Here is a 23,064-nt window from a genome sequence, read left to right on the forward strand (position 1 = left end):
TGCAGGTTCTCATACTTTTCTTTTCCCTAGTCCTACACCTGCAGGTTCTCATACTTTCCCCTTCTCTAATATCCCTAATAAAACAACTGTACCAAATGATTCCAATGAGAAAACCATGCAAAATGAAACTATCACTACACCATTATCACCTACAACTTCATCACCATCTACAACTCAGTCCTCAAATCATCCTTCAACTTCATCATCCACTTCACCTACTATCCTATTAGACCATACTAATTCACCTTTACTACCTCAATGTCACACCCCGACCTTACTAGGGTGTGATGGGCACCCGACCCCGCGTTCGGAGCCGAGCGAACCCGCTATCTCTTATTACCCTTCTAATTTCTCTAGATTCTTAAATCAATTGAAGGCAAAATACGTAGTAAAATTTTCAAAATCTTTTCGTCGTTTCTCAAATTAAACACGATGATCTGTAAACGTAAGGGCTCTGTAACATAAGGTATAAAAAAAAAATACATCAACTAGTTGAACCCTTTGCAAAGCTGACTCTCTAGACCCACGACTCTGTCTGCAAAGTCTCTAATTCGAACACGTCATCATAGCATAGGACTCTTGACCAAGAACTCTCCGGAGCAAATGGAGATGCTAACTCACGTGGGACATCTTCCATAATGACTTCGATCATTTGGGTGTACTGCCGCGTGGCATGAAACGACCCCGAAGAAGAAGAGGGGTCACGAGCATTGTCACCGAGTATGTAAGGCATGAATAGTAACATAGTATGAAAAGTAGAACATGTCATGTAAAAGAGAGTATCCCGAACATATGAGACGTATCATGTGTAACAGTAACAGTACATGTGGAACATATCTTGTAAGGTGTAATCCGTACATATGAAGCATATCGTGTGAAGTCAGTAACTGTAAGTGTGAGTGCCTCTTAAGGCGGAATCATGCATGCTTAATGCTTGCGGAACGTGCGGCCGATCCGGATACTATCTTGCGAACGTGCGGCCCGATCCATATATATTGCTGCGGAACGTGCAGCCCGATCCATATACATTTACACATATTATATTGCTGCGGAACGTGCAGCCCGATCCATATATATATATATATCATATTGCCGAGGAACGTTCGGCCCGATCCATTTAACCTCATCTCCCGCGTCCGGCATCCCGCGTCCGGATGGTAACATTATCCAACCGATCGGTGGCTATGCGTCTATAGCGCCTCACCTTTCCCCCCGTATCCCTATATACATATATATATATATATATATATCTCATATAAGCGACTTGCGTACGAGAGCCCAAAGAAGGTCATGTATATATCGGAGTGACGTAAGGTCGGTAACCCCCGATCGTATTATAGAATAATCATAGGTGCTTTGCCTCACCTTGAAGGAACAATTATAAGGTGAGACTTTCAATGAAGAGTAACATCACGGGAAACACGAAATAGGATCATAACACATCATTTCATATACTTTGTAACCTTAAAATAATCATTATTCAAAAATAACTTGACATTTCATATCGTCGTATTCATGGTAAGAACGTATCCTTGGCATACTCGTTATAGACACTTTCTCGTATCGGGCATCATCATTGTCGTGACATAATCGTATTCGTCGTTTTAGTCATAAAAGCTTTCAAAACCATGAACTTGGTTTTTTAAAAAAATGAATATTTTGAAAAAAATATATATAAACTTTTAAGAAGGAAATTATGCATTAGAACCTTTGCTTCTAACTTTTGGAAATGAACGTTATGGAAGCATTTATAAAATCTTACATACGAATCATGCCATAGAAAGAAAAAGGGACGAGCCTTAACATACCTGCGCGCGCCTTACTAGCTACGCTTATTCGTCCAAACTTGTTGCCGCTAGTCTACATTCAAGACGATTAACGCAATTGTTAGGCTCATTATCATATGCCTCTCTTAATCCTTCAAATACATTTACTTATAATCTGCCGAAATTTCGGCAGCATCTCCCCTGTAAATACACCGTCCCGAGAATATGGCTCGGCCCAAACCAACATCAACAACAATCCGGGAATTCAACCGGGCCAAATTATCAACAATACCAACAATTATTCTAGCAACACTTCAACATTCAATTCAATTCAATTTACATAACCTTCCAACAACTTGATTAACATACTACTTTATCCGAAACCGTCCATTTCAACAACAACCATTTATTTCATTATTATTCAAATATGTTAACTTCAACGACAACCCTTATTCTACATCACATGATTCATAACGTCAACATCTAGAACGCCACATAAAATCAACTTACCATAACTTACCAAAATGCCTACTATTTGGCCATAACAACTCCTTTCATATTGTTGTGCATTTTTCCTCCATCTCTACACATCACAACAACAACACAACATGCTATATATAAAATTCCTTCATTCTTTCCCATGCAATATAACACAACACAACGTGGGTCAACACGACATAGCACAACACAACACAACACACACGGCCACCATCACCACCACACGGCCAACATACAACACACACACGGCTACAACCTCACTAAATTATCCAACTTCCATTATCAACATACCATCCACAACAATAACATCCAACACTAGATAAAATAATTAAAACATGATTCCTACACACACCCATACATGCACGGTCACAACATGTTTCCATATTTTCATGGATTTCATCAACTTTTACACACTACAACATACATAACCATCCTTAACATATAAGAAAAGGATGAATTCTTACCTTTTTCCTTTAACCCTTCACTTAGCTAGAATTTGTCACTTGCATGAATATAGGCTTTTCTTGCTCCACTAACCACTTCAATTTGCTAAGGACCCTTCAATTAGTAGTCTAGGTAGAAGGGAATAATTTTTTTGATAAAAATTTCCAAGGTTCTTCTTGGCTTTGAAGGTGGCCGAATGGCCCCTTATATTTTTCTCCTTCTCTAAGTTGTTTTCATCTTTCTAAGGATGAAGACAATCATGTCTTATTTATCCTTTTCTTTCCACCATTTGTCTATATTTATTTTGTAAGCCCTCAAGTAAACATTATGAACACATGGCCCTTATTCTTTTTCTCCAAACTTCTAGAAAATTTTTGTTAAAGATGACTTCTCTCATATATTTAGCTCCTTCCAATTTCATGCAAGCACATGTCCCCTTTCTTTTCTCTTTTTTTTTTTTCTAGAGTTTTCCTACAATTTCTTGAATTTCCTCAAGTCCAAATAAGGAAGACTAATGTCTTGCCATGCAAGCTTTGGTCCATGTATTTTTGTAATTTACACTTAGCTCCCCATTCTTTCTTTTTCTAGAATCTTCTTCCCTTTTTCTTGAAAATTAATAAAGAAGGCCAAGTGTCTTCTTATGTAAGATTTGGCCCTTCAAGAATTTCCTTGAACCTTGTGAAATTACTATTTTGCCCCTAACCTTCCACATTATTCCCATGAGGCCACTTTGTGAATTTTCTTTTTCACACTCAACCTTTCTCAATATTCCACGCCACAATATTCATAGATAATATTAATAACCCACTTGCGCATTAAAACAGTTTTGAAAAAAAAAACGATCCACCTTCCACATTCCACGACTTCTTCAGAATGTACGAGCGCTCGAAATACGGGCTATAACACTCAAACCATCTCACCTTCCATTTCTACTTCTACACCTCCTGTTGTCCCTACCAGAACTTCCACTAGAGAAAACAAAGGAACTTTGCCTTCTTATCTACTTGATTATTACTGCAATAACATTTCAATGTGTGACATTACTAATTGTATGTCTCAACCCATTCCTGTTCCCACCATATCTATTACTGCTTTATCAGTCCCAAATCAACATTTTCTTCACTCTATCTCCAATATCAAAGAACCTAATAGTTATTACGAAGCTTCTACACATCCTGGTTGGAAAAAGGCAATGGAAGTTGAACTTAAGGCATTACAGGATAATCAAACTTGGGAATTTGTCACTCTACCCCAAGGAAGGAAAGCTTTACCTTGTAAATGGGTTTACAAGGTAAAACAGAATTCTGATGGTACTATTGAAAGGTTGAAGGCAAGACTTGTTATTAGAGGGGATATTCAAAAGGAGGGTATTGACTATAATGAGATGTTTTCCCCAGTAGTCAAGATGACCACAATCAGGTGTCTCATTGCTATTGCAGTCAAAAAGGGATGGGAAATTTCACAATTTGATGTTAACAATGCATTCTTGCATGGGGATTTGCAAGAAGAGGTGTATATGAAGTTTCCTCCTGGTTTAATTCCTACTTCTACTGATCTTGTTTGCAAACTGAAAAGGTCCTTATATGGTTTAAAGCAGGCCTCAAGGCAATGGTATGCTAGGCTAGCAGGGGCTCTCAATTTTAAAGGTTTCATTTCATCACTTAATGACTATTCCCTATTTTATAAGTCATCAGGGGAATATACTACTATAGTAGCAGTTTATGTGGATGACATTCTCATCACAGGAAATCACTCAACGAAAATCAACAGCCTCAAAGGATTTCTACATTCAGAATTTCAAATCAAGGACCTTGGCCCTTTACACTATTTTCTAGGCATGGAAATCATTAGAGAAACACAAGGTGTTATAATTTGTCAAAGGAAATATACCTTGGATCTGTTGAGTGAGTTTGATGTGTCACATATGCCTCATGTTTCTTGTCCCCTGGATCCTTCATCTAAATTATCTGCAAAATCATTGAATTTGCTATCAGATCCTACTGTTTAGAGACATATAGTAGGAAAACTTAACTACCTCACTCACACTCAACCAGATTTATCATTTGCAGTTCTTACCCTTAGTCAATATATGCAAACACCATGTGTGGATCATTTTTATGCAGCTTTAAGAGTCCTCAGCTACTTGCGAAATGACCCAGGTCAAGGTATCTTCAGGTCATCTCATCCTTCATTTCATCTTCAAGCCTTTTGCGATGCTGATTGGGCTTCGTGTCGCGAATCTCGAAAATCAGTGAGTGGGTTCTTCATCAGTCTAGGCGGATCTCCCATTTCCTGGAAATCCAAGAAACAAGACTCCATTTCTTTGTCATCTGCTGAATCGGAGTACCGCTCGATGCGCCGGCTTGTGACTGAGTTGACTTGGCTTACTAGACTACTCAGCGATCTCTCAGTTCCACCTAAACTTCCCATACCAATTCACTCCGATAGTCAAGCAGCTATACATATAGCTCGAAATCCCGTGTTTCATGAGAGGACGAAACATGTGGAACTTGACTGCCATTTCGTCCGGCAACAATACCTTTCCGGTCTCATTTCTTTGACTTTTGTTCCTTCAAAAGACCAGCTTGCCGATCTCTTTACAAAATCACTTTCTGGCCCAAATCACCATCTCATCCTTAGCAAGTTGGGTGTTTCTTCGTCCCCCTCCAACTTGAGGGGGGATGTTAAGAATAAAAATAAAATTGATCCAGATCATTTGCAGAGAAACTGTGAAGAAGAAGAAAGGGGAAAAAGGGTTATAACTTCAACAAAGGAGACAAGTACAAATAAAAGGAACTCGGAACAAGTCAATTGCACTTCGTTGATATCAAACGAATTGGACCAGGCCCAAGTCAATTGCGCCTTCTTAATAATTTGTCATTTGGCCCAAAATAGATGTGAGACACACGACTTCGCATCACATTCCGGATCGTAGACAACAGTATACAAAGGATATACATGGAATAAAAAGAATCTTCTAGTTATTCTACACGTATGCAACATTGTATGGAGGAATAATATTTGGTTACATAGTATTCTGTGCATAGCCAATAGTAGTTAGACAAATTTGTATAGATTTTATATTTATTTTATAGCAGAATACACTTGTATAAATAGGAGCTCTTCTTTTCAATGGAAAGAGAGAAAATTTCCAGATATCTATCACTGTTTATTTCTATTAATAGTTCACATGAAAAATGCATAAATGAAGATAACCGAGATGCTTTTCTCCTCTTTTATTCTTGACTAATATTTTTGAGGTGGAGAGGGCAAAATTAGAAAATAAAAAATTGGTGTCTTATTTTTACTATGAATTGGATATTGACAAAAGGAAAACAGAGAGATAAGACCCTATATAGCTTGAGAACCCTCTCACTATAACATTTGCTAACTCTATTGAATCTTTAGCTTCCTTTTAGAGTATCCTTCACTTAAAGTTTTCCTGCATCTTGATTGCTTTGTTGTGGTAAGCAAGCCTAATGGAATTCTATCAATATTGTTGTCATAATGCACTGATTCAAGAAAGTTAGAATAGTTTAATCCGAGTTTGATATTGTAGCTTTTACTGCTTTAGCTGGAAATTGAGGGAGGCAAGATCCTAAATCAAAACTCTAAGGCCTCCGAAGTACCCACAAAAACAATGTTGCAGTTGGTAGTTATAGAGATTCGAGCATTCATTTTCATGCTTTATACGCTTGCGTTATGTAGTCATGAAGCTACTATATTCTATTTTATTTTCGTTTTTCTTTGTTTCACTACTAATGTAAAGTATAGAAGCAATGAAAAGCAATACCGAAAAATGAGAACATCATAGAAAAGTCAAAGTTCCGTTACTACTTACAATTGACAAAAGTTACTAAGACTACTGCTATGTCAACATATGAATGAACTTTGCTGTGATTTGAGTTCTTTATATTGAAGTTCGGATTTCCACTGATCTATATGAAGTCTTAATGGAAATCAATACCTTTACCTTCAGGTTATATGAGCATGAGATTGTTGAAACAGGCTTTGTAGTGCATTAACTGAAGCAAAGTAGTGGAATGGTCATCGCATGGAAACTCCAACCTCTCTCCACTAATTGGAATAACCAAGCTGTGATTCCATATGAGCCTTTCATAATAAATTTCAGTGTCTGTTGACGAATTGATTACGGGAACAAGTCACTACTTTTGGAGTGGTTAATTCTCTCATCTCGATGCTTTGTAAAGTTGCACTTTTTGACACAGTTTTATTATGTTTCCTTTTTTCCACTTTTCAAATGGAAGCTGGAGATGTTGTGCAAGCCAAAGACATCGTTAAATGTCGGTGAACGCCTCTGATACAGACTCTGTCATTGGCCTGGGTTCAGCCTTTACTTTGACTTGGAGAACTTCTCACTGTTATGCTCTAAACAGCATAAATATTTCAGAGAGAGTTGATGTATTGAAAACAGTCTTCTTGCCATTGGGAAGAGTGCTGATTGACCATGGTGGCAAGTTATAATGCCTATTTGCAAGCGCCGCTGTAGCGAAAGAGTATTGATAGTAGTTTGCAACCAATGCAGCAAAAGCGCCAGACTTCGACCTAAAAACATGGGCCTGTATAAAAAAATATTGAAGTTAAAGCTGGCTCACAAAGCCCTATTGCTCTATGCATATCTTTCAGGTGAACCCATTCAGATTGTCGTAATAATCTAAATTTACCTCCTACGACAATTGTTACCTGGTTCATTCATCTTTATTTCCTTCTGTATGTGCTTTCTGTTCTCTAGCTTTAATTTCGAGCAGCTTTACTGATTTGACTATGTTTGTTCTGTGAACTCTCTTTCAGACAAATAGTCTATGAAATATGAGTTTGACGAAACGATATAATTTATGATATTGGTTATTTATTTCATCTACCTAAATGCAAGTTCTTAATCTGTGTTTATATTGTTATATTCGAATTATGATCTATGATATTCCTTGAAATAAGGAAAAGGAAAGGAACATGCATAACACCTTGTCTATATAATTTTTTGACGACATGAGATCTACCATTCTACGTTAAATTTGCTCTTGCATATAGATCTGCTATTCACGTTAATGATTTTACCGCTCATATTGATAGGCCTTGAACATATTATTAGGCCTTCTACCTTCTTATGGTCAATCAAGACGCAAATTAACTGCGGATACAAATATGTCGTGTGTACTTGCGAGTCGCGATCATGCTTCTGCATAAGTTAGTATGCATATTTATCTATCGGATCCATCTGTGAGTTTTTTTTTTTTTTTCTAATTATATTAGAGAACGATAATTATCACTACGAAAATTAGTGCTACAAACTGTTCCAAGTATATGTGATCTTGGCGTGAATGGTTGAATCATATGGCTGAGAATTACTCCCTCCGGATCAAAAAAAGAGTCTACTTAGCCATTCGCACACCCCTTAAGAAACTACTCGCTCCAAAAATAATAATATGTAAATTGACTAAACTACCTCTAATTAAATAGACATTAGGATTTGATCACATAACACTTAATAGGGGCAAATCTGAAAAGATAAGGTTAATTGTTTCTTGATTTAATAAGTGGACACTTTTTTTGACCCAAGAAGAAAAGGCTAATTGGACACTTTTTTTGATCCGGAGGGAGTAAAATACTTCATTTTTTTGAGTTGTAATCCAGTATACACTGGGGGAACTCTGGATTACTAATATGCATTGACTAGGACCAGCTTAGACCTATGCCCATTATTTGTTTAATTTTTTTTTCCCAGATGGCAACAGCTAGCAGCAGCTGTGGGAGTCATTTGTAATTATGGGATCCCTAAGAAGCAATGAAGAAGCAATGGGATGCTTTTCCCCCCTTTGTAAGCATTTGTTGTTATTCTTTCTCGACAACTTCAATTTGCTATCTGTTTACTGTCTTTCCTTTCTTTGTTTACAGGTCTTTTGACAAAGGAAAAAGCTAAGGCAAGGCTAAAAAGAAGACTAAATATCGTACAGACAACACATCATCGTTGGTCAATATACAAATAGCTATGATAATGTAACACCTTAAGCATCTACTAATGCAATGTTGTCATGGATGTGTCTGTATTTTGATCCAAAATGTACATAGATACTCTCTCAATTAGCAAATAGTGTTGATTATCTGATTTCAACTTGCAGCACGGGCTGTCTCTACCTAGTATAGAAACAGAATATCTGAGATAACTAATAACAAATCTAGCACAACAACAACAACGATAATAACATACTCAGTGAAATTTCACAAAGTGAGGTCTGGGGAGGATAGAGTGTACGCAGATCTTACTCCTACTTTGGGAAGTACAGAGGTTGTTTCTGTAGACTCTCGGCACAAGGATATTAACAAATCCAGTATTTTAATCAAATATTTAAATCTTTAATACACCAAATTCAGGGGCGTATGTAGCATTGAAGGTGGGTCCAATTGAAATCCTAACTTTTAATACGGAACATAAATTTATGAGTAAAAAACTTATTAAAATTGTAATAAATAGTATGACGTAAACCAATAACTTTTAAACTACAAATGGTTCAACTAAAAATCCTGAAAAATTAAACTATAAAATTTAAATCTTGAATTCATCTCTGATCAAATTAGCAAGAGCATAGTAATACTTATCTATACAAACTTTTGTAGAAACCTTGGAAAATTTGGGGGCCCCAAAATTATGGGCTAAAACAGCAGCTTCAGCTGCCCCTGCTTTGTCGAATCCTGCCGAGCCGTCCACTTGCGCTTCCTACTTTTACTTGTTCAAATTTTGCACGTTCATTAAAAATTAATAAATAAAATGTATATTTAATTATAATATAGTGTATAATTTTAATAGATTTGAAAAAGAGTAATCAATATTGAGGGTAAAAAAGGAAAAAATATGTGGCTTTCTCTTAATATGATAAAATGAATATATAAAAATAAAAATTTATTTTTAATATAGTGGATAAATAAAAATAAACGGAGAAAGTACATATTGTGTGGGCTCTACTGCTATATGTGGAAACACCTTTGTCGATAATTTCATTTCAAACGTGCCTCTCCGTTATTGCATCTATTTTTGGCCTAATTCAATGTCTTTGCAGATTTACCTTTAGTTATTGCGCAGATTTACCTTTAATTATGGCATCTGATGTGAAATAATTGACGCTAAACTTTTTCACTTTTTTCCCCATTTTTAGTACATTCGAATAACAGAATATTTTTTCTAAAAATTATAACTAAGCATGACTCCATCTTCAACTCTTAACTTCAAAAATTTCAAATAAAGTGAAAAATATTTGATTTCTATGGCCAAACACCTACTTAATACTCTCTCCGTTCATTTTTACTTGTTCATGTTTTGACACACAATAAATAAAAAGACAAATTTTACTACAGTATATCACCCTTAATTACTATACATCGTCCAAATAATTGAAATCAATCAAACATACTTTAGAAGCTATGCAATCACTAATAATTTCTTAAAGTTTCCAGCCAAATAATTAATAATATGGGCAAAATAGGTATGAAATAAAAAATTATCTCTTGATTTTCTAAATTGAAGAAGCAAAAAATAAAGATTTATTTTTAGTATACTGGATAAATAAAAATGAAAGCAGGGGTATTTAACTTCGTGAACAATGACAATATGAAACTCCTCAATATTGCCTTTGCCAGCTTAGAAGATTCATAAACTTTAATATATAATGCAATTGAGACGAGCACGTGAAGTGAATTTTGAATGTGTAGTGTGCTGCGAAATAATCTGATGCATAAGTTTCATCTTTGTTATGATGAATTTGGTGGGAATATATTTAAATCTTTTGACATAAGTTTAATTCATTGGATTCAATAATATCTGCGCCCTGTCCAATGATTTGAAAATGAAAGTCGAAACATTCATAAATATTAATTTGTGAATTCAGTTAATTATAATTATCGTATATTAACTTGATGTTATTTTTCTTACAAATATAATAAAGTTTCAAAAGCAAAACCAATAGTCAAACAATACCTTCAGAGAAAGAAATCTAATCACTTTTCCATTGGCCAAACTGATCGAGAAGGATAGAATTTTGTGGTATTATTTTGGATGATAGCGGGTCATGAAATTAGAAAACTGTTTTAATTTTTTGAAATTTGGTTTTCAATCTTGTATAGTTATGTAAATCTCCGTATTAAAAAATGTATCTTGATAATTGTTCATGTAATTTTCTGTATTTAAAATAATATCTTGTAATTCGGAGAGCCGCCATACTATAATGAGTATAGGTCATTTTTTTTCCTTTTTGGTAAACAGGATAATATATTAATAAGAGTACTTAATGTGCATTATTACATGGAAGTGGGAGTATCGGTCATTAATGACGTGGTTAAGTCGATTAGCACAATTGGAACAGAAAATCATTAACAGTAACAACAACAACGACGTATCCAGTGAAATCCCACAATGTGGGGTCTGAGAAGTGTACGCAGAACTTATCTATACAATGTACGGAGGCTGTTTCCGAAAAATCTTCGGCTCAAGAGAAAGCATGGAAAATAAGGTCAGATAAGGACAACATGGAAAATAAGGTCAGATAAGGACAAACAATTCAAAGTAGTATGAAAATAAAATAGTGCAAGATCAAAGACCATGATATACAATCTTCAAAAATCATTAACAGTAAATAAAGAAAAATCTTCAATAGAAAATTATAGCCCACCACCATTATATGAAAGTAATCCCACAAAAAGATTACTCCCCTGGTCTCAAATTATTTGTCGTATTTCTCTTTTACGCGCCTTTAAAAAAATATTAATTAAGAGGGAGGTTTGACCATTTTACTCTTATTTAGATCTTCATATATAATCTCACTTTATTGAATATTATTTTTTATGTGTCATCTCTTTATAATTTAGGTATTTGTACTTTGTAGTCTTCAAGAACGATTATTACTCCCTCTGGTCCATAATAAGTGTCCTTTTGGCTTTTTAATTTTGGTCCAAAATAAGTATCCATTTATATAATCAAGAAGATATTAATTATTTATTTTCAAATTTACTCATGTTAAGATAATTTGAGTGTATTTTTATGTAATCAACAAACTTTATTAAATAGGTACTGTTTAATTAAGGGCAAGTTAGTCAAAAAAAAATTTCTAGAAGTTAGTATTTTGTTAAGGAGTGTGTCAAAGGCCAAAAGAACACTTATATATTATGGTGATCGGAGAGTACTAAGGGCAAAATGGGAGAGAAATGATTTATTTTGTCTTGAATACAAATAATTTAAGACAATTATTTTTAGAAATCATGACATATAATTTGAGAATAAGAGAATACTTTCCGGAAATAGGAAAGTTATTTGGATAACTACTCACTTGGACACTTGTCGTCCCAGCTGCACTATAAAATACCTCATTTGCACTATAAAATACCTCACCATATAGCAGCAAAAATCTCAAATTGGTAGTAACTAAAGCTAGGAAAACCACTTTTGGGAAAGAGAAAAGTATGAGTCAATTAGCAATGGTTCATACTACTATTACACGTCCGTTGGCAAATTATCACTCTAGTGCCTGGGGAGACTATTTTCTCTCCTACAATCATCAACTCGCAGTATGTGCCCACTCATATATATCTTTAAAACATTGCATTTGCTGCTACTTTATATAAAGGTAGTAAAACAATACTGACGATTAGTTTTATAAATTTGGTGCAGGAAATTAGCATGCAAGAAAAAGTTGAACTCGAAGAGTTAAAAGAAAAGGTCAGGAAAATGTTGGTGGAAACACCCGATAATAGTACACAAAAACTTGTATTGATTGATGCAATCCAACGACTGGGAGTGGCATATCATTTTGAAAATGAGATTAAATCATCCATTCAGAACATTTTTGATGAATTCGAAGAAAATGAAAATGATGATGATGATCTGTACGTTGTTGCTCTTCGTTTTCTACTAGTGAGACAACAAAGGCATTACATGTCTCCTGGTATATCATATATCTTAGAATTACTACTTCCTTTTCTTTTATTATTTCAATATTGGGTTAAACTTTCAACTATATATAGGTTTTCTATGCACTTGAGAAGTTCGTTGCTTTTGAGTTTGTCATATAGCAATAAAGATATTGGCGTTCATATATGGTCAAAAGTAAAATGTTGATGAGGTGTGATCATCATGTCTAAACATAAAGGTGCATTTAAATTTAAACTTTATGAATTCAAAAATTACGGATGAGGCTTAGTTTAAAACTAAAAAGAAAACATTTAAGTTTAGTTAGCCCAGGGATAATTCAGTTAAAAATGAAAGAGCGCATGATCTTTATTTCACTTGCAATTAGATGTAACACAGTGAAATTTAATTTGTTAATCCTTTTAGAAGTCAATTGAAAAAAGATAATCAAGAGGAATATTTCTTGTGGAATGTCTAGCATCTGTAGAGATATAACTATCGTTAAAGTCCAAACTTCAAAATGAAATCCATCTTTTCAAGACAAATCTTGTCAAATCATCAAGATTAAAATAATACTAGAAGCGCAAGTGTATCTGAATCCATGAGAACTGGTGAAGTCCTTCAACCTGCGGTCTTCCAAACCAAGACGTAAACCCTTATTACCTTTTACGACGACGGAATACCAAAAGAAAATTTGACCATAACCTTTTTTATAGTTGCACAACTTTCTGCATTTCTAATTTAACTTTCATTATATTAGAAATTACATCATGATATCCACACATAATAACCCATACTTTATGAGGTGTCATAGACCATAACTTTAGATTTTGGCAGATAACTTTCAATTTGAGTCAACTTTTAACGATAGCAACCAACATAAAATTATTATTAACACACACACATTCACATATATTGGGCTTTGTACGTCTTTTTAACTAGTTTAGTCTCTCACATGATGATAATTAAGCAGATGCATTCAAAAAATTTATCAACCATGATGGGAAGTTCAAGGAAACTCTTACTAAAGATGTGCTAGGATTATTAAGTTTATATGAAGCAGCACATCTAAGAGTGCATAGGGAAGACATTCTTGAAGAAGCTCTAACTTTTACCATCACTCATCTCGAGTCCATGGGCCCTAAATTGGACAACTCACTCAAGGTCCAAGTTAGTGAAGCCTTGAGCCAGCCCATTCATACAAATGTACCAAGAGGTGGAGCAGGAAAATACTTGCGTATTTATAGAAACATTGAAGCACATAACAATTTACTTTTGAAATTTGCGAAATTGGATTTCCACATTTTACAAAAGATGCACCAAAGAGAGTTTAGCGAACTTACCAGGTATATATGAATATGGTATATACTTCGTGATATAAATTATAGTATTCGTGTGATATATTAAAATGTTATATATTAAAACGTGACTAACCATTAGTATGTTTGTGTATATAAATATTATATATAGGTGGTGGAAAGACCTGGATTTTGTAAACAAATTTCCATATCAAGAGACAAACTGGTGGAGTGTTACTTTTGGGCAACAGAGGTGTTTTTTGAGCCTAAGTATAGACGTGCAAGAAGAACGTTAACAAAATTAATCGTTATCATCACCATCACTGATGACCTCTATGATGCTTGTGCAACTTATGACGAACTTATGCCTTTCACCGATGCAATCGAGAGGTGAAAGTATAACCTTAATAATCAATCTTTGTCATTTCCCCGTTGTTGAGTAAGATTTAAAGATTTAAGTGTTATTATGCATCTATATATTAAGTATAGTAGTACTAGCTATCGTAAAATGATATGTAGAAGTAAAATATATACTATCAACTAGTGGACTTTGATATACAAACCCCTGACGTGCAGATGTGACACTAGTGCTATGGATTCGATATCGCCCTATATGAGACCTCTTTATCAAGTCTTCATGGATTATTTTGATGAAATAGAAGAAGAATTGACCAAAGACGGTAAAGCAGAATGTGTCTACTATGCAAAAAATGAGGTAAGCTTGCTTAATAACTCGGCCTCATGAATCGGTTAAACTAACTTACAACGAAGAAAAAGAAAAGTAAGAGATAAAACCCTTACAATTTATCCGAAAGAAGATATGGAATATGCTTCGGACACTAGACCTTTATTATGGTCATTTCTTGCTCTTCCAAGCACCACTTGTATGCGGCCGAGTGTATGCACCGCGCTAGCTACCTTTTTTTATGATATGTATATGCTTCTAATTCTACTTGTTAAATTTTTTTTTTCTTCTGATATTTCCTTCTTCATTAGGCAAAAAAGTGGACCAAAAGCTATCTTAAGGAAGCCGAATGGTTGAATGCTGGCACTATTCCAAAATGCGAGGAATATAAGAGAAACGCTACTTTAACTATTTCCGTTCAGATGATTATTGTTACCTCTTTGATTGTTATGCAGGAATTTATAGCAAAGGAGACTTTTGAATGGATGATAAATGAGTCTTTGGTCGCTCGAGCTTCATCACTAATCAACAGATTAAAGGACGATATTATTGGACATGAAGTAAGTATGCCAACATATTCCTTATTTGCATTCTTTAATTTCCCCTAAAGCTATGAGTAGGTCTCGTTGCCTATTTTGGAGGTACATTTGGCACAAGATGAGAAATAGATACATTTTAACATGGATAGGCTAATTAGTCAGCAAACAGAGTTTTAATTATGCAAGAATACGTAGGTTTTAATTACCTGAACTATCTATATTTAAAGAATGTATTGGCTTTAAAAGTTTTAGAACATTTAAGTTTAAACTTAAAAAAAGATGTTTAAAGTTTAGACGTGTAGTTGTATTGCACATACTGAAATCTATTTCATGCAGCACGAACAACAAAGAGAACATGGAGCTTCATTCATTGAATGCTACATGAAAGAATATGGAGCTTCAAAACAAGAGGCATATGCTGAGGCTTTGAAGGAAATCACAAATGCATGGAAAGACCTAAACATAGAATATCTACGTGCTACTGAAGTACCAACGATTGTCCTCGATCCTGCCTTAAATCTTGCGCGCCTTGTAGAAATTCTCGAAGAGGATGATTTTACAAATTCGAAAAACAAGCTTAAAGACGTCATCACCTTGTTGTTTGTTAATTCTATCAATGGTACATCATGTGGATAATCGTGTTGATGTGTACCATTCATCAAGTGCTTAACTTTAGGCAAACAATATCAAGGTTCCAAAACTTAGAAATATTTCTAAGTGATTGCTGAAATTGGGGGGTTGCTGCTTTCTATTAATGTTTGAGAATAGTTGTCTCAGCATATCAAGAACATTAGTTCATGTGTGTTGTTTTTTTTACTCATATTTTCGTTTAATAAAATATAAGCGATGAAGTCGTATTGAGTCCGGTTTCAAATATGTTGTTGATGGATGTTTTAATCTCATTGCAAGCATATATAGCTTTTCTTTAGGACATAACCACGTTTAGCGGCTTGACTACTTCAAGTTGTTCAAGCCTTGAAAGTAATGATGCAAACATTAAAGTAAAAGAAATAAAAACAAAGGCTTCGGTACGACTTTGTAGAATCAAATAAGAAAATAATTTCCATTTTTGTCATTTCTCATATTCTGTTGAATTCGATTTTAAACTAGTGACAATTACATTCTAAAACTAAAAAACTTTTTCCTTTTACTTTGAATTTAACTAATGAGATTGAATAATATTCTTCTCCGTCCAGAGGTTTGAAAAAAAATGGAGACATTCAGAAAGAGAGCTGTCTCATTTCTAGGATTATAATATGATTCTATTGCTTGAATCTTTAGGCTTAATTTGCACGGAACTCTTTGTTTGTTAGGAAAATAGGTTTCAGAAGTGGGAAAAAATAATCTGACTTTTAAATCCTCACGTTAAATTAATATTTTCCTCGTCGTTATGATATTTAGAAAATATCCAGGCATTGAACATTCAATGTCATTTCAAATTGAATTTCTTCGATCGATAATCACTAGCAGACGCTGGATTAGCTGACTTTTCATGATAGTCTAGTTCAAAATGAATACACAGCATCATTAAATAAACTGCAATGATTGATAAAATAATTCGCTTAAATTTCTTAAGATTGCTAGAAAATAATACTTGGAGAAAAAGATTAGGCTTTGATAGAGTAATCTAGATTCAACTTTGATAGAGTAATCTCTATTCTTTTGAAATTTAAGCCTCCCACATCGTTGCTGTAGGGATGGTAGCAAAATTCCTCCAAAATTTACAAAGCCAATAAAATTCGAACAACAATTAATTCGAATTTCCCACCAGAACAGAATGTTTTGATTTGTAATGAAAGTGAAAGAGAGAGTGAAATCTGATTTCTCTTTTTGTTTTGGAATGATTAGGTATTTATAATACCTAAAAGTCAGTTCAAACCAACAGACTTAAACCTCTTCGGAATAGGTACCTTTTAACTTAAACTTTTTAAGAATAGGTACCTTTTAATCACAACCAGTCATTTTAATAATTAAAATGACAAATATATTCACCAAAACCTCTTGTCAATACTTTCCCATCAATAACACTAACTAATACTAACATTGTTTAGAGTAAAAGGGAGAGCAGTGGCCCGCACCGTATTCACCTGTAAATTTCCCTCGACGAGGGCGAAATGTGGAACATTGTTACGTTGACATACTTTATTGAAACAAATATGAGTGTCAAGACAACATTGGCACTCTCTTCTTTGATAAGCTGAAGATAATTTATTTCTTAAACATTGAAAGATTCAACTAAAAGCCAGGCAATGTAGTCTTTAAATTCGGTCTGAGAATTTATATAATCATTTTCTTTGAAAATCTCCACCAGGCGTGCAGTGTTTAAAACTAGCTCGAGGACGAACGTTGGTACTCCCTGAGTAGAATAGAGGAATTCCGTGTTTATGTCTTTCCACGCATTAATGATTTCCTTCTGAGCCTCAGCATATGCCTCTTGCTTTGAAGCTCCATATTCTTTCATGTAGCATTCTATGAATGACGCTATATGATTTCTCTGTTGTTGAACTGCACAGAAATAGATCTCAATCTATGAATATCATACTTTTCTAGCGAAGCATGAATTTAGTAAACCTGTTCTACCTTTTACTATGTTGATTCAGCATTAAGTCAAGTGACTGTCTCTTTTTAGAGAAAATAAAAAACGATCTCTTATGTTTAAGGGTAGGTTCAAGTTAGCCTCTTAAAAATGTATACTCCTCAGCAATTTTGGTCCTTTTAAGTTTGACGAAAATGAGCATTTTTTGATCCAGTCATACACTTAACACGTTACTAAAAACATTTTTTGATCCAGTCAAATACTTAACACACTACTAAAAACTCTCTATTTTCCCACTGAGTTTCCATTGAAAAATGTTCAGTGCTTATTTCCCACTGAATGTCGATTGGAAAAACCTCATAGTATTGTTTTCACATTGAAAAATTAGAAAATTTCTCAGCGTTTCAATAGAAAGTTGTTACCCACCATGCGTTTTTCAGTGAGCTGGTTCAGTAGAAATTCTCCATTTCTAGTAGTGACCAAAGTCGGTTAGATTTACCGTGAAATGTGAGAAGAAAAAAAATTTAACAGAAACTTACATTTGAAGATGCTTACCTCATGTGAATTAATATCGTCTCTTAATCGGTTGAGTACTGCTGAAGCTCGAACAATCAAAGGCTCATTTATCACCCACTCAAAAGTCTCTTTGGCTATAGATTCCTCCATAACAGCTAAGGAAGTTGGTGCAATCATCATAACGGCAGCAGTTACAGTTGCATTTTTTCATATACTCCTCACATTTTGGAATATAGCCATCATTCAACCATTGTGCTTCCTTAAGATAAGCTCTGACCAATTTTTTCATCTAAACAGAAGATCATGGCAAATATAATAAGTAATAAAAGTGTACTCTCTTCATTGGTTTAAGTTTTTAAATGAGGTGATTCTACATGAACTCATAACATGACAAAAGTCTTAGGCTCAAGTCTTCTCGATCGGTTATCGGGAGAATTTCCACATAATCGCCCAATGAAAAAGGAACATGTTTGCATGCAACCGGGAGTACATGTTGAAGACATAATTAAGTAAAATAAAAAGTAAGGGTAATTTTTAAGGATGGTCGGTCGACTTTTACGCTATTGCACCAAAAGTCAATAAATTAATTTTATAACGAAAAAATCACTCAACTTCTTTGAGTATCACATAAACCATGTCTTCTTTTGGATTTCGAATGTTTAATTTCTTCCTCTCTAATCTTTTCGTTTATTTCTTCCTTATAACTTAGTTTATATAATTTATATAAAGCTAATTAAGGGAGCTTAAATACCTCATGTTTTGCATAGCAGACACGGTCCAATTTATCTTCTTTTCCGGTCAATTCTTCTTCTATTTCATTATAACGGTCCAGAGGTGCTTGATAAGCAGGTTTCAGATTCAGAGGTACTGAATCAACCGCACTAACGTCATTACATGATCTGCACATACGTTAAGGATTTGTAGCTAAATTTTCTACATTTCTACACTAATTATTTCATAATAATCAATAATGATCAGCTAGACAATTAAAATACAAATGCATTAAGTATTTATATATACTTTACCTATCGAATGCATCTCTGAAAGGCACAAGTTCATCATAAGTAGCATAAGCATCATATGTGTCATCAATCATGGTGCATATGGTGAGTACTTTTCCTAGCATTCTTCTTGCACGACTATATTGAGGCTCAAAGAACATTCCTACTGAGTAAAAGTAACATTCCGCCAATCTATCTCTTGCATACGGAAATTGCTCTTCAAAATTCAGATCTTTCCACCACCTATAGTACAAGAGAAACGGTTGATTAGTTACATGCATTTCGATCTCATTACACGAGTATGCATATAATCGATGGGTTGAGTCATACCAGTTTCTTGGCTTGATCTAATGGGTTAAACCCCAAATATTGACTCATCATCAAACTATCTATTCGGTCAAAATATTGCACGAAGAATCAAAATAACAACCAAAACCCAAACATATAAAATCAAGTTTGAGAATGAGAATAATGTGAATTAAGAACAACCTAAGCTAATAATTTAAGAAAAATACATCAGCTTTCATTTTTTTTTTCCACAAGAAAATAAATAAAAAGGAGGTGAGGTTGGGTCGCGTTGGAAGGACCCCTTTATTTATTGATTTGACCCACTTTGACAGACCCAAATTTGATCTAATATATGTGTCCATTTGCTACCTCTAGTACATACTATGATATTCGGGTGAATAACGAGAACGATAAGATTAGTGTATGTACATTGTAAGCTCGCGAAGCTCCCTTTGGTGAGCCTTTTGCAAAATGTTAAAATCCAGTTTTGCAAATTTCAAAAGCAAATCATCATGCGATTCAATGTTTTCATAAATACATATGTATTTCCTTGCTCCCAATCTTGGTACATTTGTATGAATGGGCTGCCTTAAGGCTTCACTAATTTGAGCCTTGAATGAATTGCTCAAAATGTTGGGGAGCATGGAAGAGACAAACAAACACAAAAAAAAAAACAAAAAGTATGTAACGTTGAAAAATTCGAGATGAGTGATGGTAAAAGATACGGATATACTGTGCGTAGGAGTGGCGGTACCTCAAACGCCTACGACTTCGACTCTTCCACACTATGACTCAATAGGTTTTATTTGCTCTTAAATGTTTAATGCACGAAAATTGTTTTTTTCTCGCTGAATTATGCCTCTTCGTATAAGCGTTAAATTAATCAGATAACAAATTAACATTTTTCCCGCGGAAATTAAAAAATAATTTCAGAAAATGAAGATTGATTTTTAAATAAATTTGGTCATCTTTAGTAAGAGTTTGCTTGAACTTCCCGTCATCGTTAGTGAATTTTTTGAAGACCAAGTCTAGTTTAATTTCATACTATTATAAATAACGGCGTAATAGGAGAAGGACAAAGAAGGAATTTAAAATTACACTTTAGTAAGACATGTAAAATTTTTGAAGACCTTTGTTTAATTTCATACTATTATAAATAACGGCGTAATAGGAGAAGGACAAAGAAGGAATTTAAAATTACCTGAAGACATGTAAAGCCTTTGTTGTCTGAGTAGTCGAAAACTCAGAGCAACAACGTAAAGATCGCCATCATTATTTTCATTCTGCATGGACTCATCAAAAATATTTTGAATGGATGTTTCAATCTCATTTTTGAAATGATATGTCACTCCCAGTCGTTGGATTGTATCAATCAATACAAGTTTTTGTGTACTATGATCTGGCGTTTCCACTAACATTTGCCTGACCTTTTCTTTTAACTCTTCATGTTCAAACTTTTCTTGGGCACTAATTTCCTTCACCAAAAACGTTATAAGCATTAGTACTATATATTTTACTACTAACACTGACGGTGCAATCCACAAATGCAACATGTTAAAGCAGACTGATAATTATGTACTCAGTTTATATAACTTAAATTCTATATAAAGAGTTAAACTTCTAATGTTAATAGGAGTATTTAACTTTTGAAAAAGAGTTTTAAGTTCTATGCATTGATAGAGTTAAATTTCTAATGTTATAGAAGTATTTAACTTTTGAAAAAGAGTTTTAAGTTCTATGCACGTATCGACAGTGCAAAAACATAATGTATTACACATATCAGGCCACTTTATGGTAGTAAGAGCTAAATCTCTATGATATATAAGCATGAATTGGTAACTTGATAGTAAAAATAATAACTAACATACTATAACAAGTTCATTACGACATTATTGATGGTTTAAAAAGTTCTTCAACGTGTTAGTGTTTATGACTTAAATCCTTCCAAGAAAGTATTTTAATTTACTTCACATTGTAGTGTTTTCCTATTAAGTTAAACAACAAAAATTTATAAAGCCTGCATAAGGGTATGTGTATGTCATACGTACTGTGAGTTGACGAGTGTCGGAGAGGAAATATTTTCTCCAAATTGTTGAGTGAAAATTTGCCAAGGGACGTGTACTAGTACTGATGGAAGAATCGACCATCGCTTTACTCATCTTTAATTTACACATACTGCTGGGATATGTAGAATTGTTGGGGAGAAAAAAATGAGAACCCCAAACCATTGATTGAATATTTCCAAAGCTGAGAGAAGAAGCAACCATTGTTTTTTTCTCTCTCTCTTAAGTAAACGTCTTGTGAAATTTGCTGATTGTGTGGTGAAGTATTTATAATACTGCAATTGAGATGAGTGAAAGTGAATTGTTGGCTCGTCAAATTGAACAATGTGTGAATTTACACTAGGCCACCATTGAAATGAACTTCTGTTGGAAACTTATTTAGTTGCGTTAATATTGTCACTCATAATGTTCTAGTAATGAATTTCACAGTATCTCATTTTCGAGAAATGATTACAATTTTTGCTACTATATTTCACTAGTCCTGCCCGGCATGCATGACATTCACTTCTGACCGTTTCCACCAGTAATGCTACTTTTCCACGCACCGCCTATGGACAGTACTACACATTTAACAATTTTGTATATAAAATTTCATGCCTATAATGTTGGGACATATACTATTAATCATGTGTTTAGATATAATATTTTTATAGAATAATTATTTATTCAATTTTAGTAAAATTAAATCTAGATAAATCATGTACTTATCTGCGCTGTGGCGGAACCACATGCATCCAAGGGGTGTCAACACCCCTTAGCCGAAAAGTTACATTGTATGTAAACAGAACTTTTTTATGTATGTATACTATGTGTTGAACGCCTTTAATTTCATAGTATATTTACTTTTTTATTTTAACACCCTTTAGTAAAAATTCTTACTCTGCCACTGTATCTGCGTGTCCTTGTATATAATAAATGATGTTTCTCCCTTTCTAGATAGTGCCCTTAAGAAGGATTAAGAAAAAAGGACCAGTTGATGACAAAGTTACAGATCATGAGAAGTTGTGACCGTTAGCATGAATTTTCAACCATAAAGAAATGGAGTAAGAAAAAGAGAAAAAAAAAATAACAAAAAAAAAAAAATGAAAACATCGTCTATAAATAATTAATTGACGATCAAAAGTGATGGTAAAAACTTATCCGGACCAAATATGTGCATTAGATTATGATAATTTGCCGTGATTTTAAGTGATTTAATGAGTTGATAATATATATTATACTCCCTCAGTTCCATAATAAGTAGTTCTTTTAGCTCATGCACATCCCTTAAGAAATTGTTCACTCCTAGAAACTTATGACTGTTTTTATTAACTTTTCCCTAATCAAATTGTGTTTACATAATTAAATGTCTAGAAAAAAAAAAGATAGTTAATGGATTTTGATTATTTATATAAGGGCAATTTTAGAAGAATCTGCCTAAAATATCTTGAAATTCTAAAGCACCACTTATTTTAAAAAAAATTGAAAAGTCTAAAAAACTACTTATTATGGAATTGAGAAAGTAATGATTAACTTAATTA

The 23,064-nt window shown here is 34.0% G+C and overlaps 2 pseudogenes; one reads left to right on the forward strand and one right to left on the reverse strand.

The window, feature by feature from the left end:
• The first annotated feature begins 12,121 nt into the window (after positions 1-12,121).
• On the forward strand, positions 12,122-16,014 carry LOC132053011 (sesquiterpene synthase 14b-like; annotated as a pseudogene).
• Positions 16,015-17,355: 1,341 nt separating this feature from the next.
• LOC132067872 (sesquiterpene synthase 14-like) lies at positions 17,356-21,640 on the reverse strand (annotated as a pseudogene).
• Positions 21,641-23,064: the final 1,424 nt, after the last annotated feature.

Source organism: Lycium ferocissimum, chromosome 1 (genome assembly GCF_029784015.1).
Source record: "Lycium ferocissimum isolate CSIRO_LF1 chromosome 1, AGI_CSIRO_Lferr_CH_V1, whole genome shotgun sequence".
Taxonomy (NCBI): Eukaryota; Viridiplantae; Streptophyta; class Magnoliopsida; order Solanales; family Solanaceae; genus Lycium; species Lycium ferocissimum.